Source organism: Drosophila biarmipes, unplaced genomic scaffold, assembly GCF_025231255.1.
Source record: "Drosophila biarmipes strain raj3 unplaced genomic scaffold, RU_DBia_V1.1 ptg000009l, whole genome shotgun sequence".
Classification (NCBI taxonomy): Eukaryota; Metazoa; Arthropoda; class Insecta; order Diptera; family Drosophilidae; genus Drosophila; species Drosophila biarmipes.
Window position 1 is genome coordinate 1,091,135 of NW_026114530.1, and position 14,992 is coordinate 1,106,126.

The 14,992-nt window shown below is 39.6% G+C and overlaps 1 long non-coding RNA gene across 6 annotated transcripts in view; it reads left to right on the forward strand.

Annotated features, from left to right (window-relative positions):
* Window positions 1-6,597: 6,597 nt before the first annotated feature.
* Window positions 6,598-14,992, forward strand: part of LOC127011807 (uncharacterized) — a 32,038-nt gene continuing 23,643 nt past the window's right edge. For 3 of the 6 annotated variants that reach the window (XR_007765170.1, XR_007765169.1, XR_007765167.1), the window contains exons 1-2: window positions 6,598-6,979; window positions 14,345-14,811. This is a non-coding gene — a long non-coding RNA (uncharacterized LOC127011807). The remainder of the gene's footprint in view (window positions 6,980-14,344; window positions 14,812-14,992) is intronic. The other 3 variants (XR_007765171.1, XR_007765166.1, XR_007765168.1) reach the window with 1 other exon arrangement.

Sequence of the window (14,992 nt, forward strand, 5' to 3'; positions counted from 1 at the left end):
TTCGGAAAAATGTTTTTCGAACATGGTATAGTATGGCAAAGTTTCTGTACTGTTATGGATGGGTGACCTTAGCAACATCCCATCTCGTGTGGTCGTCCTGGATATTCACTCGAATTGCTGCTAATATGGATTGGTTTACTGTCTCCGATGCGTTGGATTGTGATGCTTATCTGCCTGTCCTCATGTGTATTCTTGCAGCATATTCTAAAATTTCTTGAAGATAAACTGTTTTCCGTTGTCCATGTTGTGTTTTCGGAAATCTAATTTGGGTGAACATTTCGTCTTGCTGGAATCACAGCTGTCGATGTGGCCTTCGGCATCGCTTTTTACCACACAAACTTGGTTAGGTGATCCAACGAGATTAATAAGATGGAATTTCCTCGGCGAGAATGCTGGTACTTTCCTAGGAAATCCAGGTATAGCTTTTAAATGTGTCGATCCGTGCGTAACTTCTTCCCATCACTGGTCGTTTTATCAGCGTTGTGTGTTGGTTTTCCTTGCAGTTTTCGCATTCTTCTGCAAATTCTCAGACTTGAACTACCATTTTGGGACAGTAATAAATATTCTGAAGTCTTTCTGAGGTCTTTGTCACACCCCCATACCCCTCGTCAGTGCTTCCGTAGTCCAAAGTTTCCATTCATTTTCATGACTTTCCTTTCTGTTGAAGTGCTTCTTCTTGACCATAGGTCCCTCTTCCACATGTAAGTCTGGAAACTTGTCTCTTCCATGCTCTTCAATCAATGAAAGTCTTTTCAAGTATTCAGGATTCTCAAACTCCGTTGTCTCAAAATCGAAGAACAAAGTCGAATGCCTGTTATGCTACCGATCACCGCGCTAGTCTCCTGTTCTAATCCTTCATAAGCCATTGCAGGCTTGCGTGATCGGTAACGATAGTAAACGCAATTAACTTCACTTAGGGACGGAATCTTTCCACGGCTTTTACTGCTCCGAGGCACTCTTTTTCCGTTACGCTGTAATTGAGTTGTGCTCCTCTCAGCTTCGCCGAAAAGAACGCTATTGGCCGATTCGGCCAATATTAAACTTTTAAGTTAAACTTAATAAAGCTAGCCGGGCTATCGGTTTTTGTGTCTCTAATTTCATTTATATGAAAATTTACTAAATGAAAGGCTTGTCGTAGAATTAATGGTGTGGGTCAAAAAGAGCTTGCTGTGTATCGTGGCTATGCATGATTATTAAAAAAATAAAAAATGATATTCCCAATATTATAAGAAAATATGTCAACAAGAAAGAAACTTAACTTCGGCAAGCCGAAGTTTGTATACCCTTCCAGTTATAAGAAATAATCAACTTTAGTACCACCATGTCAAATTTTTAAGGATTGTTGCTGACTTCAGTGATAATTAAAAAAAATGTATTTCATTTTTTTTTTTAGACCATTTAGGCCGTTTTTTGATAAATTGAATTCGAAATTTTTAAAAATTTTAAAAATGTTTCTTCCAAGCTTAGATTGTTATGTGTGAAAAAACACGACAGATATAATTTTTTTCATATTTTCCGATTGTTTCTATGGCAGCTATATGATATAGTCGTCTGATTTTAATAAAATTTAATTCGAAATTCAAAACCAATAAAAAATGTTATTTCCAAGCGTAAGAGGTTATATGATAAAAAACACCAAAGATATAATTTTTTCATATTATTTTACCACTAATTTTCCTATTGTTCCTATGACAGGTATATGATATAGTCGTCCGATTTTGATAAAATTTAATTCGAAATTCAAAACCAATTAAAAAATGTTATTTCCAAGCGTAGGAGGTTATATGCTAAAAAACATAAAAGATATAATTTTTTTAATTGTTTCCCCGATACTTCCTATGGGAGCTATAAGATATAGTTGTTCGATCCTGCTGGATCCGACTTATGTACTACCTGCAATAGAAAGAAGACTTTTGGGAAAGTTTTAGCCCGATAGTTTTTAAACTGAGAGACTAGTTTGCGTAGAAACGGACAGACAGGCGGACAGACAGTCATTGCTAGATCGAATCGTCTAGTGGGGCTGATCAAGAATATATATATTTTATAGGGTCGGAAACGTCTCCTTTACTGCGTTGCAAACTTCTAACTAAAATCTATATACCATCTGCTTTTTATAATCAGGGTATCTTAACATGACGTTTTCAGATGACAAAATGTTTCCAAAACGCTTGTTGCTGCGCCTCAGAGAATTGTTCTGGAATATTTCGCGATCTATGACTGCTAAAGTTTCCATTTTTGCTCTTTAAGATGTCTAGAATAGGTCATGCTACCGAAGCTAAATCTTTTATATAACATCTGTATTAACGTGCAAGGCCACGTGTAACAGGCTGGCTATTCTACATTGTAACAGGCGTGCTTATATGCAATACACTTGTTCTAAATATTATGTTGTTATGCTCAAAGTTATATGAAGAGGGCAGAGTATATGAATCTGCTCTGGTCACACTATTCGATCCTCGAGAGAGGAGATGCTCTCTCCAGAGAACCGGAAAACGGGGGTTGAAAAGAGAGTTGCCTGCGAGCAGAGAGTTAGTTCTAACCGAGAGTGCGAATAAAGAAGACGTGAACTTAAGCCTGATACAATCTCAGAATCTCACAATTTGCCGACAACTGGATCTAAAGCCGAACTTTTTTCGCGACTTAGCAGTGTTCCGCCGGAAAATCGGCGAGCCGTCCCGCAAGTTGATCAGGAAGTCGGAGAAATTATGGACAAGGTGACTACAGACTCGGAAGACGAAAATATCGAGTCACAAGGTCCGATGGAGTCGATTGGTGGCTTAAAAACCAAGGCCCAGAAATTTTTAGAATTTCTGCACAAGCAATGCGAACAGCGGTTCGGAGAATTCCGTGATCGGGCAAGAACGAGATGGCATGGCAACCTGCGGTTCGGAGAATTCCGAGAACAGGCGAGAGGGAGTTGGCGAGCGAGGCCGCGGTTCTACGAACATGCTACAAGGAAATTTCGAGAACTTGCAAAAACTTGGCTGCGCAGATTATGGTGACAAAAATGGCAGAGATGCGCATCGAACTTCTGACGAAATCGTGATACAGCGTCCCGTGGGAAGGGCTGAGTTTTCGTCAGCTGGATTTAATCTAGCCAAGAAAATTTTAATGGACTTTGCCGAGAAGATTCCTGTACGATCCTGGATGTCCCAATGAGATAACATATCCACGTTGTATGCCTTGTAAGACACCCAGCGAAGAGTGTTGCTGATCAGCAAACTAAAAGACACCGCTTTGGAGTGAATGCATGCGGATCTTTCTCGTTTTATTACACCAACGAGTGAGTTGCTGCAACAATTAGAACTTGCTTTTGGTGGTAACGAGCTGAAGGCAGACTTGAGGCGAAAATTTGAAGCGCGTCTGTGGCAACCGAATAAAAAATTCGCGATGTACTGTGAAGAGAAGTGCAGGCTGGCACGAGATGTCAACATGGAGGTGGACGAGCTCCTGGATTGACTAATTGTGGCCATACCGACGATTAACTTAAGCACGCAGGCCAAGTAACAGTGCTTTGACAATCCTGGAAGGATGCTTAGAGCCTTCACTGACATAATGCTGCTAACAACGGCTGCTGGGAGCAACAATGTGCAGTCTTCGAAAACCGATCCGGCGAGCAAGGAGACTCGTTGCTACAACTGCAACGGAAAGGGGCATTGGGCTAGAGAGTGCGCCAAACCGAAGAGAACACCAGGGACGTGCTACGGATGTGGAGCTACCGATCATTTCATCAACGGATATCCTCAAAATAAGAAGCAAGATGTCAATAACTATGTAAGGTTGTTTACAATTTTTTGTTTTGGAAACCCTAACCAGTCAATTATTACAGAATGCCTAATAGATTCAGGGAGCCCAGTATCGCTATCCGCTAATTAGATCCAGAAAATGAAATATTAGAGGATAAAATGTTAGGTTGTGAAATAATAGAAAATGAAAAGTTAGGAAATGAGATGTTAGGGTATGAAATGGTAGGTGGTAAAAAATTAGAAAGTAAACTTTATAAGAAACTTTAGAAAGTAGAATTTTAAAAGCATATTAGGAAAGCACAAATGGTTTGAAATGAGGAATGGTGTTATATACAGGAAAAGTAATGAAAAGAATATGTTATTTTATGTACGGAATCGGATGGAAGATCATGTTTTATATAAGTATCATGACGAATTAGGCCACATAGGAAGGGACAAATCGATAGAAGCAATTGGAAAAAGCTACTGGTTTCCAAACATGAAGAGTAAAGTTTCTGATCATGTTAAAAATTGTTTGAAGTGTATAGCATATAGTCCAAAGGTAGGCAAAGGTGATGGATACTTGCACAGTATCCCAAAGGGCATAAGCCTTTCGAATTTATTCACATAGATCATTATGGACCTGTGGATAATAGTAGATCAAAAAAGCACATATAGCAGGCCCAAATGTGTTATTTCAGATCGCGGAAGCTGCTTTACTTCGACAGATTTTGCTAAATTTATGGAGGAAAATAAGAGAAAGCATATAAAAATTGCAACGGGATCGCCACACGCCAACGGCCAAGTGGAGCGGATCAATAGAAGCTTGAGCCTACGATAGCGAAGTTAGCGGAACCAGAGAATGGTTTACATTGGGATAATGTCATTGAAAAAGTATAGTATTCCATGAATAATAAAATTCACAATAGTATAATATAGTAATGAATTCTATACATATGTATATGTACTAGATTGTAAGCAATAGATAACCAAATGTTTCAATTGTGAAAAGTAAATTATAAAATATCAGAGATAGTGGGATATCTCAATGTCAGGACGGACGAGTTGTAACAGGCTGGCTATTATATATTGTAACAGGCGTGCTTATATGCAATACACTAGTTCTAAGCATTATGTTGTTATGCTCAAAGTTATATGAAGAGGGCAGAGTATATGAATCTGCTCTGGTCACACTATTCGATCCTCGAGAGAGGATCTCTCTCCAGAGAACCAGAAAACTGGGGTTGAAAAGAGAGTTGCCCGCGAGTAGCGAGTTAGTTCTAAACGAATAAAGAAGACGTGAACTTAAGCCTGATACACAAGGAATGACCTTACTTCGAACGCGGATTTTGGTTCAGGGAAGTCTTGAATGGCTTGGACTTTTTTTGGGTCAGTTGTTGCACTGTTGAACTTGTTGATTCTGCTGAGAGATTTTGTCTTGCTGGCGCTCTGGCGACTTGACCCTGCTCTTTTATACCTATCCTCTTGACTTCTCGCAAAGATTTGATTCTCAAGATTTGATTCTACCTCTTGTGCCAAGGCGAGAGCGGATGGCATGTCTTTGAGTTTTGCCGCGATAAGCTCATCTGTGAGGCTTCTCTTACGGCCCGAAAGCGTCTTCTCGGAATTTGTCGCATAATACCTTTCCCATAGCTGTTTCAAATGACAAGTTGACCTTAGGTGAGCTTTTCTCAACCTCATCGCAATTCTTCAACAATGTCAGACTAACCAGTCTGAGGGTGCCTAACTCTTGTTTGATGACATGCATCGGTCGTTTGTCGCTGTATGTGAAGTCCAAGCGATTTATGATTGCGTCGAAATTCAACACTGTCCGAAACGAAGATAGTGCCGCATCAGCGGGTCCACTTTCATTACTTCTAATAATAATAACAGCTTGATAGTGGCGGGAGCTGCCATCATGTGTCTAAATATGTGATACGTTGACGCCGCTTGCCGAGACACATACGACTCCTGAGTTCCCGAAATTCTCCTTTTCCTGCTGGCCTAGAGACTCAGTCAGAATCGAAATAATAAAATATCTAACGGCGGTTGCCGAAGTTGTTTTGTAGAACTTGTGTTCTTTGATCTTCGAATGAACTGCTTAAGCTTAACGAATAAGAGAGCTTCATAGCGGCTGTGTTGCCTGCTGTGCACGAGCGTCCGGTAAAATGCAGTGTCAGCAATGTGACCAGAGCTCAGTCTTCGGACATTGACTCTCTGTCCGGTTAACTTATGTTAATTTGTATTCTTTTGATAATTTAGCAAATAACAAGCACAATACGGTTTCGATGCTCGTCTCGCGACAGGAGTTTAATCTCTGATGAGTGTAGTTTGCTAGTCGGGAACTTTTGTTCGCAAGTTTTACAAAGCGTACAATTAATTTCTCAACGCTTTTGTGTCTCAACATTTAGTGTACTTTCTGAAAAACTTTGAATTCCAATTCTTGCTAAAGTCACTTATAGATTTCTTATCCCGGTAAGTCGCTGTTGTCGTTCAAATTTGGGCAATTGGGCTCAGTCAGCTTCATTCATAGCATTCAACTTGCGAGCCAGCGAGTAATCTTTTCCCTTCGGAAACATGTTATCCGAACATGGTATAGTATGGCAAAGTTTCTGTACTGTTATGGATGGGTGACCTAAGCAACATCCCATCTCGTGTGGTCGTCCTGGATATTCACACGAATTGCTGCTAATATGGATTGGTTTACTGTCTCCGATGCATTGGATTGTAATGCTTATCTCCCTGTCCTCATGTGTATTCTTGCAGCATATTCTAAAATTTCTTGAAGATAAACTGTTTTCCGTTGTCCATGTTGTGTTTTCGGATATCTAATTTGGGTGAACATTTCGTCTTGCTGGAATCACAGCTGTCGATGTGGCCTTCGGCATCGCTTTTTACCACACAAACTTGGTTAGGTGATCCAACGAGATTAATAAGATGGAATTTCCTCGGCGAGAACGCTGGTACTTTCCTAGGAAATCCAGGTATAGCTTTTAAATGTGTCGATCCGTGCGTAACTTCTTCCCATCACTGGTCGTTTTATCAGCGTTGTGTGTTGGTTTTCTTTGCAGTTTTCGCATTCTTCTGCAAATTCTCAGACTTGAACTACCATTTTGGGAAAGTAATAAATATTCTGAAGTCTTTCTGAGGTCTTTGCCATACCCCCATACCCCTCGTCAGTGCTTCCGTAGTCCAAAGTTTCCATTCAATTTCATCACTTTCCTTTCTGTTGAAGTGCTTCTTCTTGACCATAGGTCCCACTTCCACATGTAAGTCTGGAAACTTGTCTCTTCCATGCTCTTCAATCAATGAAAGTCTTTTCAAGTATTCAGGATTCTCAAACTCCGTTGTCTCAAAATCGAAGAACAAAGTCGAATGCCTGTAATGCTACCGATCACCGCGCTAGTCTCCTGTTCTAATCCTTCATAAGCCATTGCAGGCTTGCGTGATCGTGATAAAAAATGATAAAAATGATATTCCCAATATTATAAGAAAATATGTCAACAAGAAAGAAAGTTAGCTTCGGCAAGCCGAAGTTTGTATACCCTTCCAGTTATAAGAAATAATCAACTTTAGTACCACCATGTCAAATTTTTAAGGATTGTTGCTGACTTCAGTGATAATTAAAAAAAATGTATTTCATTTTTTTTTTTTAGACCATTTAGGCCGTTTTTTGATAAATTGAATTCGAAATTTTTAAAAATTTTAAAAATGTTTCTTCCAAGCTTAGATTGTTATGTGTGAAAAACCACGACAGATATAATTTTTTTCATATTTTCCGATTGTTTCTATGGCAGCTATATGATATAGTCGTCTGATTTTAATAAAATTTAATTCGAAATTCAAAACCAATAAAAAATGTTATTTCCAAGCGTAAGAGGTTATATGATAAAAAACACCAAATATATAATTTTTTCATTTTACCACTAATTTTTCGATAGTACCTATGGCATCGATATTATAAAGTCGTCCGATTTTGATAAAATTATATTCGAAATTCCGAACTAATTAAAAATGTTATTTCCAAGCTAAGGATGTTATATGTTAAAAAACACCGAAGATATAATTTTTCATATTACTTTACCAATAATTTTCCTATTGTTCCTATGACAGGTATATGATATAGTCGTCCGATTTTGATAAAATTTAATTCGAAATTCAAAACCAATTAAAAAATGTTATTTCCAAGCGTAGGAGGTTATATGCTAAAAAACATAAAAGATATAATTTTTTTAATTGTTTCCCCGATACTTCCTATGGGAGCTATAAGATATATTTGTTCGATCCTGCTGGATCCGACTTATGTACTACCTGCAATAGAAAGAAGACATTTGGGAAAGTTTTAGCCCGATAGTTTTAAAACTGAGAGACTAGTTTGCGTTGAAACGGACAGACAGGCGGACAGACAGTCATTGCTAGATCGACTCGTCTAGTGGGGCTGATCAAGAATATATATATTTTATAGGGTCGGAAACGTCTCCTTCACTGCGTTGCAAACTTCTAACTAAAATCATTATACCATCTGCTTTTTATAATCAGGGTATCTTAACATGACGTTTTCAGATGACAAAATGTTTCCAAAACGCTTGTTGCTGCGCCTCAGAGAATTGTTCTGGAATATTTCGCGATCTATGACTGCTAAGGTTTCCATTTTTGCTCTTTAAGATGTCTAGAATAGGTCATGCTACCGAAGCTAAATCTTTTATATAACATCTGTATTAACGTGCAAGGCCACGTGTAACAGGCTGGCTATTCTACATTGGCGTGCTTATATGCAATACACTTGTTCTAAATATTATGTTGTTATGCTCAAAGTTATATGAAGAGGGCAGAGTATATGAATCTGCTCTGGTCACACTATTCGATCCTCGAGAGAGGAGATGCTCTCTCCAGAGAACCGGAAAACGGGGGTTGAAAAGAGAGTTGCCTGCGAGCAGAGAGTTAGTTCTAAACGAATAAAGAAGACGTGAACTTAAGCCTGATACACAAGAAATGACCTTACTTCGAACGCGGATTTTGGTTCAGGGAAGTCTTGAATGGCTTGGACTTTTTCTGGGTCAGTTGTTGCACTGTTGAACTTGTTGATTCTGCTGAGAGATTTTGTCTTGCTGGCGCTCTGGCGACTTGACCCTGCTCTTTTATACCTATCCTCTTGACTTCTCGCAAAGATTTGATTCTCAAGATTTGATTCTACCTCTTGTGCCAAGGCGAGAGCGGATGGCATGTCTTTGAGTTTTGCCGCGATAAGCTCATCTGTGAGGCTTCTCTTAAGGCCGGAAAGCGTCTTCTCGGAATTTGTCGCATAATACCTTTCCCATAGCTGTTTCAAATGACAAGTTGACCTTAGGTGAGCTTTTCTCAACCTCATCGCAATTCTTCAACAATGTCAGACTAACCAGTCTGAGGGTGCCTAACTCTTGTTTGATGACATGCATCGGTCGTTTGTCGCTGTATGTGAAGTCCAAGCGATTTATGATCGCGTCGAAATTCAACACAGTCCGAAACGAAGATAGTGCCGCATCAGCGAGTCCGCTTTCATTACTTCTAATAATAATAACAGCTTGATAGTGGCGGGAGCTGCCATCATGTGTCTAAATATGTGATACGTTGACGCCGCTTGCCGAGACACATACGACTACTGTGTTCCCGAAATTTTCGGTAAACACTTAACAGCGTCCAAGGGTTCGCTACACTGTGCAGTATACATCGCCACGGTCACTGGTCATCTACTGTACAATTAGGATGATTATGTTGGGAGATAACTATTCTCCTTTTCCTGCTGGCCTAGAGACTCAGTCAGAATCGAAATAATAAAATATCTAACGGCGGTTGCCGAAGTTGTTTTGTATAGAACTTGTGTTCTTTATTCTTCGAATGAACTGTTAAGCTTAACGAATAAGAGAGCTTCATAGCGGCTGTGTTGCCTGCTATGCACGAGCGTCCGGTCAAATGCAGTGTCAGCAATGTGACCAGCGCTCAGTCTTCGGACATTGACTCTCTGTCCGGTTAACTTATGTTAATTTGTATTCTTTTGATAATTTAGCAAATAACAAGCACAATACGGTTTCGATGCTCGTCTCGCGACAGGAGTTTAATCTCTGATGAGTGTAGTTTGCTAGCCGGGAACTTTTGTTCGCAAGTTTTACAAAGCGTACAATTAATTTCCCAACGCTTTTGTGTCTCAACATTTAGTGTACTTTCTGAAAAACTTTGAATTCCTATTCTTGCTAAAGTCACTTATAGATTTCTTATCCCGGTAAGTCGCTGTTGTCGTTCAAATTTGGGCAATTGGGCTCACTAAACTTCATTCATAGCATTCAACTTGCGAGCCAGCGAGTAATCTTTTCCCTTCGTAAACATATGTTATCCGAACATGGTATAGTATGGCGCGTGTGGTCGTCCTGGATATTCACTCGAATTGCTGCTTATATGGATTGGTTTACTGTCTCCGATGCATTGGATTGTGATGCTTATCTCCCTGTCCTCATGTGTATTCTTGCAGCATATTCTAAAATTTCTTGAAGAAAAACTGTTTTCCGTTGTCCATGTGGTGTTTCCGGAAATCTAATTTTGGTAAATATTTCGTCTTGCTGGAATCTGATCACAGCTGTCGATGTGGCCTTCGGCATCGCTTTTTACCACACAAACTTGGTTAGGTTATCCAACGAGATTAATAAGATGGAATTTCCTCGGCGAGAACGCAGGTACTTTCCTAGGAAATCCTGGTATAGCTTTTAAATGTGTTGATCCGTGCGTAACTTCTTCCCATCACTGGTCGTTTTATCAGCGTTGTGTGTTGGTTTTCTTTGCAGTTTTCGCATTCTTCTGCAAATTCTCAGACTTGAACTACCATTTTGGGAAAGTAATAAATATTCTGAAGTCTTTCTGAGGTCTTTGCCATACCCCCATACCCCTCGTCAGTGCTTCCGTAGTCCAAAGTTTCCATTCAATTTCATCACTTTCCTTTCTGTTGAAGTGCTTCTTCTTGACCATAGGTCCCACTTCCACATGTAAGTCTGGAAACTTGTCTCTTCCATGCTCTTCAATCAATGAAAGTCTTTTCAAGTATTCAGGATTCTCAAACTCCGTTGTCTCAAAATCGAAGAACAAAGTCGAATGCCTGTAATGCTACCGATCACCGCGCTAGTCTCCTGTTCTAATCCTTCATAAGCCATTGCAGGCTTGCGTGATCGGTAACGATAGTAAACGCAATTAACTTCACTTAGGGACGGAATCTTTCCACGGCTTTTACTGCTCCGAGGCACTCTTTTTCCGTTACGCTGTAATTGAGTTGTGCTCCTCTCAGCTTCGCCGAAAAGAACGCTATTGGCCGATTCGGCCAATATTAAACTTTTAAGTTAAACTTAATAAAGCTAGCCGGGCTATCGGTTTTTGTGTCTCTAATTTCATTTATATGAAAATTTACTAAATGAATGGCTTGTCGTAGAATTAATGGTGTGGGTCAAAAAGAGCTTGCTGTGTATCGTGGCTATGCATGATTATTAAAAAAATAAAAAATGATATTCCCAATATTATAAGAAAATATGTCAACAAGAAAGAAAGTTAACTTCGGCAAGCCGAAGTTTGTATACCCTTCCAGTTATAAGAAATAATCAACTTTAGTACCACCATGTCAAATTTTTAAGGATTGTTGCTGACTTCAGTGATAATTTAAAAAAATGTATTTCATTTTTTTTTAGACCATTTAGTCCGTTTTTTGATAAATTGAATTCAAAATTTTTAAAATTTTAAAAAATGTTACTTTCAAGCTTAGAATATTGTGTTAAAAAACACGACAGATATAATTTTTTTCATCGATAGTTCCTATGTGAGCTATAAGATATAGTTGTTCGATCCGATTGGATCCGACTTATGTACTACCTGCAATAGAAAGAAGACATTTGGGAAAGTTTTAGCCCGATAGTTTTAAAACTGAGAGACTAGTTTGCGTTGAAACGGACAGACAGGCGGACAGACAGTCATTGCTAGATCGACTCGTCTAGTGGGGCTGATCAAGAATATATATATTTTATAGGGTCGGAAACGTCTCCTTTACTGCGTTGCAAACTTCTAACTAAAATCATTATACCATCTGCTTTTTATAATCAGGGTATCTTAACATGACGTTTTCAGATGACAAAATGTTTCCAAAACGCTTGTTGCTGCGCCTCAGAGAATTGTTCTGGAATATTTCGCGATCTATGACTGCTAAAGTTTCCATTTTTGCTCTTTAAGATGTCTAGAATAGGTCATGCTACCGAAGCTAAATCTTTTATATAACATCTGTATTAACGTGCAAGGCCACGTGTAACAGGCTGGCTATTCTACATTGTAACAGGCGTGCTTATATGCAATACACTTGTTCTAAATATTATGTTGTTATGCTCAAAGTTATATGAAGAGGGCAGAGTATATGAATCTGCTCTGGTCACACTATTCGATCCTCGAGAGAGGAGATGCTCTCTCCAGAGAACCGGAAAACGGGGGTTGAAAAGAGAGTTGCCTGCGAGCAGAGAGTTAGTTCTAAACGAATAAAGAAGACGTGAACTTAAGCCTGATACACAAGAAATGACCTTACTTCGAACGCGGATTTTGGTTCAGGGAAGTCTTGAATGGCTTGGACTTTTTCTGGGTCAGTTGTTGCACTGTTGAACTTGTTGATTCTGCTGAGAGATTTTGTCTTGCTGGCGCTCTGGCGACTTGACCCTGCTCTTTTATACCTATCCTCTTGACTTCTCGCAAAGATTTGATTCTCAAGATTTGATTCTACCTCTTGTGCCAAGGCGAGAGCGGATGGCATGTCTTTGAGTTTTGCCGCGATAAGCTCATCTGTGAGGCTTCTCTTAAGGCCGGAAAGCGTCTTCTCGGAATTTGTCGCATAATACCTTTCCCATAGCTGTTTCAAATGACAAGTTGACCTTAGGTGAGCTTTTCTCAACCTCATCGCAATTCTTCAACAATGTCAGACTAACCAGTCTGAGGGTGCCTAACTCTTGTTTGATGACATGCATCGGTCGTTTGTCGCTGTATGTGAAGTCCAAGCGATTTATGATCGCGTCGAAATTCAACACAGTCCGAAACGAAGATAGTGCCGCATCAGCGAGTCCGCTTTCATTACTTCTAATAATAATAACAGCTTGATAGTGGCGGGAGCTGCCATCATGTGTCTAAATATGTGATACGTTGACGCCGCTTGCCGAGACACATACGACTACTGTGTTCCCGAAATTTTCGGTAAACACTTAACAGCGTCCAAGGGTTCGCTACACTGTGCAGTATACATCGCCACGGTCACTGGTCATCTACTGTACAATTAGGATGATTATGTTGGGAGATAACTATTCTCCTTTTCCTGCTGGCCTAGAGACTCAGTCAGAATCGAAATAATAAAATATCTAACGGCGGTTGCCGAAGTTGTTTTGTATAGAACTTGTGTTCTTTATTCTTCGAATGAACTGCTTAAGCTTAACGAATAAGAGAGCTTCATAGCGGCTGTGTTGCCTGCTATGCACGAGCGTCCGGTCAAATGCAGTGTCAGCAATGTGACCAGCGCTCAGTCTTCGGACATTGACTCTCTGTCCGGTTAACTTATGTTAATTTGTATTCTTTTGATAATTTAGCAAATAACAAGCACAATACGGTTTCGATGCTCGTCTCGCGACAGGAGTTTAATCTCTGATGAGTGTAGTTTGCTAGCCGGGAACTTTTGTTCGTAAGTTTTACAAAGCGTACAATTAATTTCCCAACGCTTTTGTGTCTCAACATTTAGTGTACTTTCTGAAAAACTTTGAATTCCTATTCTTGCTAAAGTCACTTATAGATTTCTTATCCCGGTAAGTCGCTGTTGTCGTTCAAATTTGGGCAATTGGGCTCACTAAACTTCATTCATAGCATTCAACTTGCGAGCCAGCGAGTAATCTTTTCCCTTCGTAAACATATGTTATCCGAACATGGTATAGTATGGCAAAGTTTCTGTACTGTTATGGATGCGAGACCTAAACAACATCCCATCGCGTGTGGTCGTCCTGGATATTCACTCGAATTGCTGCTTATATGGATTGGTTTACTGTCTCCGATGCATTGGATTGTGATGCTTATCTCCCTGTCCTCATGTGTATTCTTGCAGCATATTCTAAAATTTCTTGAAGAAAAACTGTTTTCCGTTGTCCATGTGGTGTTTCCGGAAATCTAATTTTGGTAAATATTTCGTCTTGCTGGAATCTGATCACAGCTGTCGATGTGGCCTTCGGCATCGCTTTTTACCACACAAACTTGGTTAGGTTATCCAACGAGATTAATAAGATGGAATTTCCTCGGCGAGAACGCTGGTACTTTCCTAGGAAATCCTGGTATAGCTTTTAAATGTGTTGATCCGTGCGTAACTTCTTCCCATCACTGGTCGTTTTATCAGCGTTGTGTGTTGGTTTTCCTTGCAGTTTTCGCATTCTTCTGCAAATTCTCAGACTTGAACTACCATTTTGGGACAGTAATAAATATTCTGAAGTCTTTCTGAGGTCTTTGTCATACCCCCATACCCCTCGTCAGTGCTTCCGTAGTCCAAAGTTTCCATTCAATTTCATTACTTTCCTTTCTGTTGAAGTGCTTCTTCTTGACCATAGGTCCCTCTTCCACATGTAAGTCTGGAAACTTGTCTCTTCCATGCTCTTCAATCAATGAAAGTCTTTTCAAGTATTCAGGATTCTCAAACTCCGTTGTCTCAAAATCGAAGAACAAAGTCGAATGCTTGTAATGCTACCGATCACCGCGCTAGTCTCCTGTTCTAATCCTTCATAAGCCATTGCAGGCTTGCGTGTTCGGTAACGATAGTAAACGCAATTAACTTCACTTAGGGACGGAATCTTTCCACGGCTTTTACTGCTCCGAGGCACTCTTTTTCCGTTACGCTGTAATTAAGTTGTGCTCCTCTCAGCTTCGCCGAAAAGAATGCTATTGGCCGGTTCGGCCAATATTAAACTTTTAAGTTAAACTTAATAAAGCTAGCCGGGCTATCGGTTTTTGTGTCTCTAAATTCATTTATATGAAAATTTACTTAATGAGAGGCTTGTTCGTAGAATTAATGGTGTAGGTCAAAAAGAGCTTGCTGTGTACCGTGGCTTTGCATGATTATTAAAAAAATAAAAAATTATATTCCCAATATTATAAGAAAATATGTCAACAAGAAAGAAAGTTAACTTCGGCAAGCCGAAGTTTGTATACCCTTCCAGTTATAGAAAATAATCAACTTTAGTACCACCATGCCAAATTTT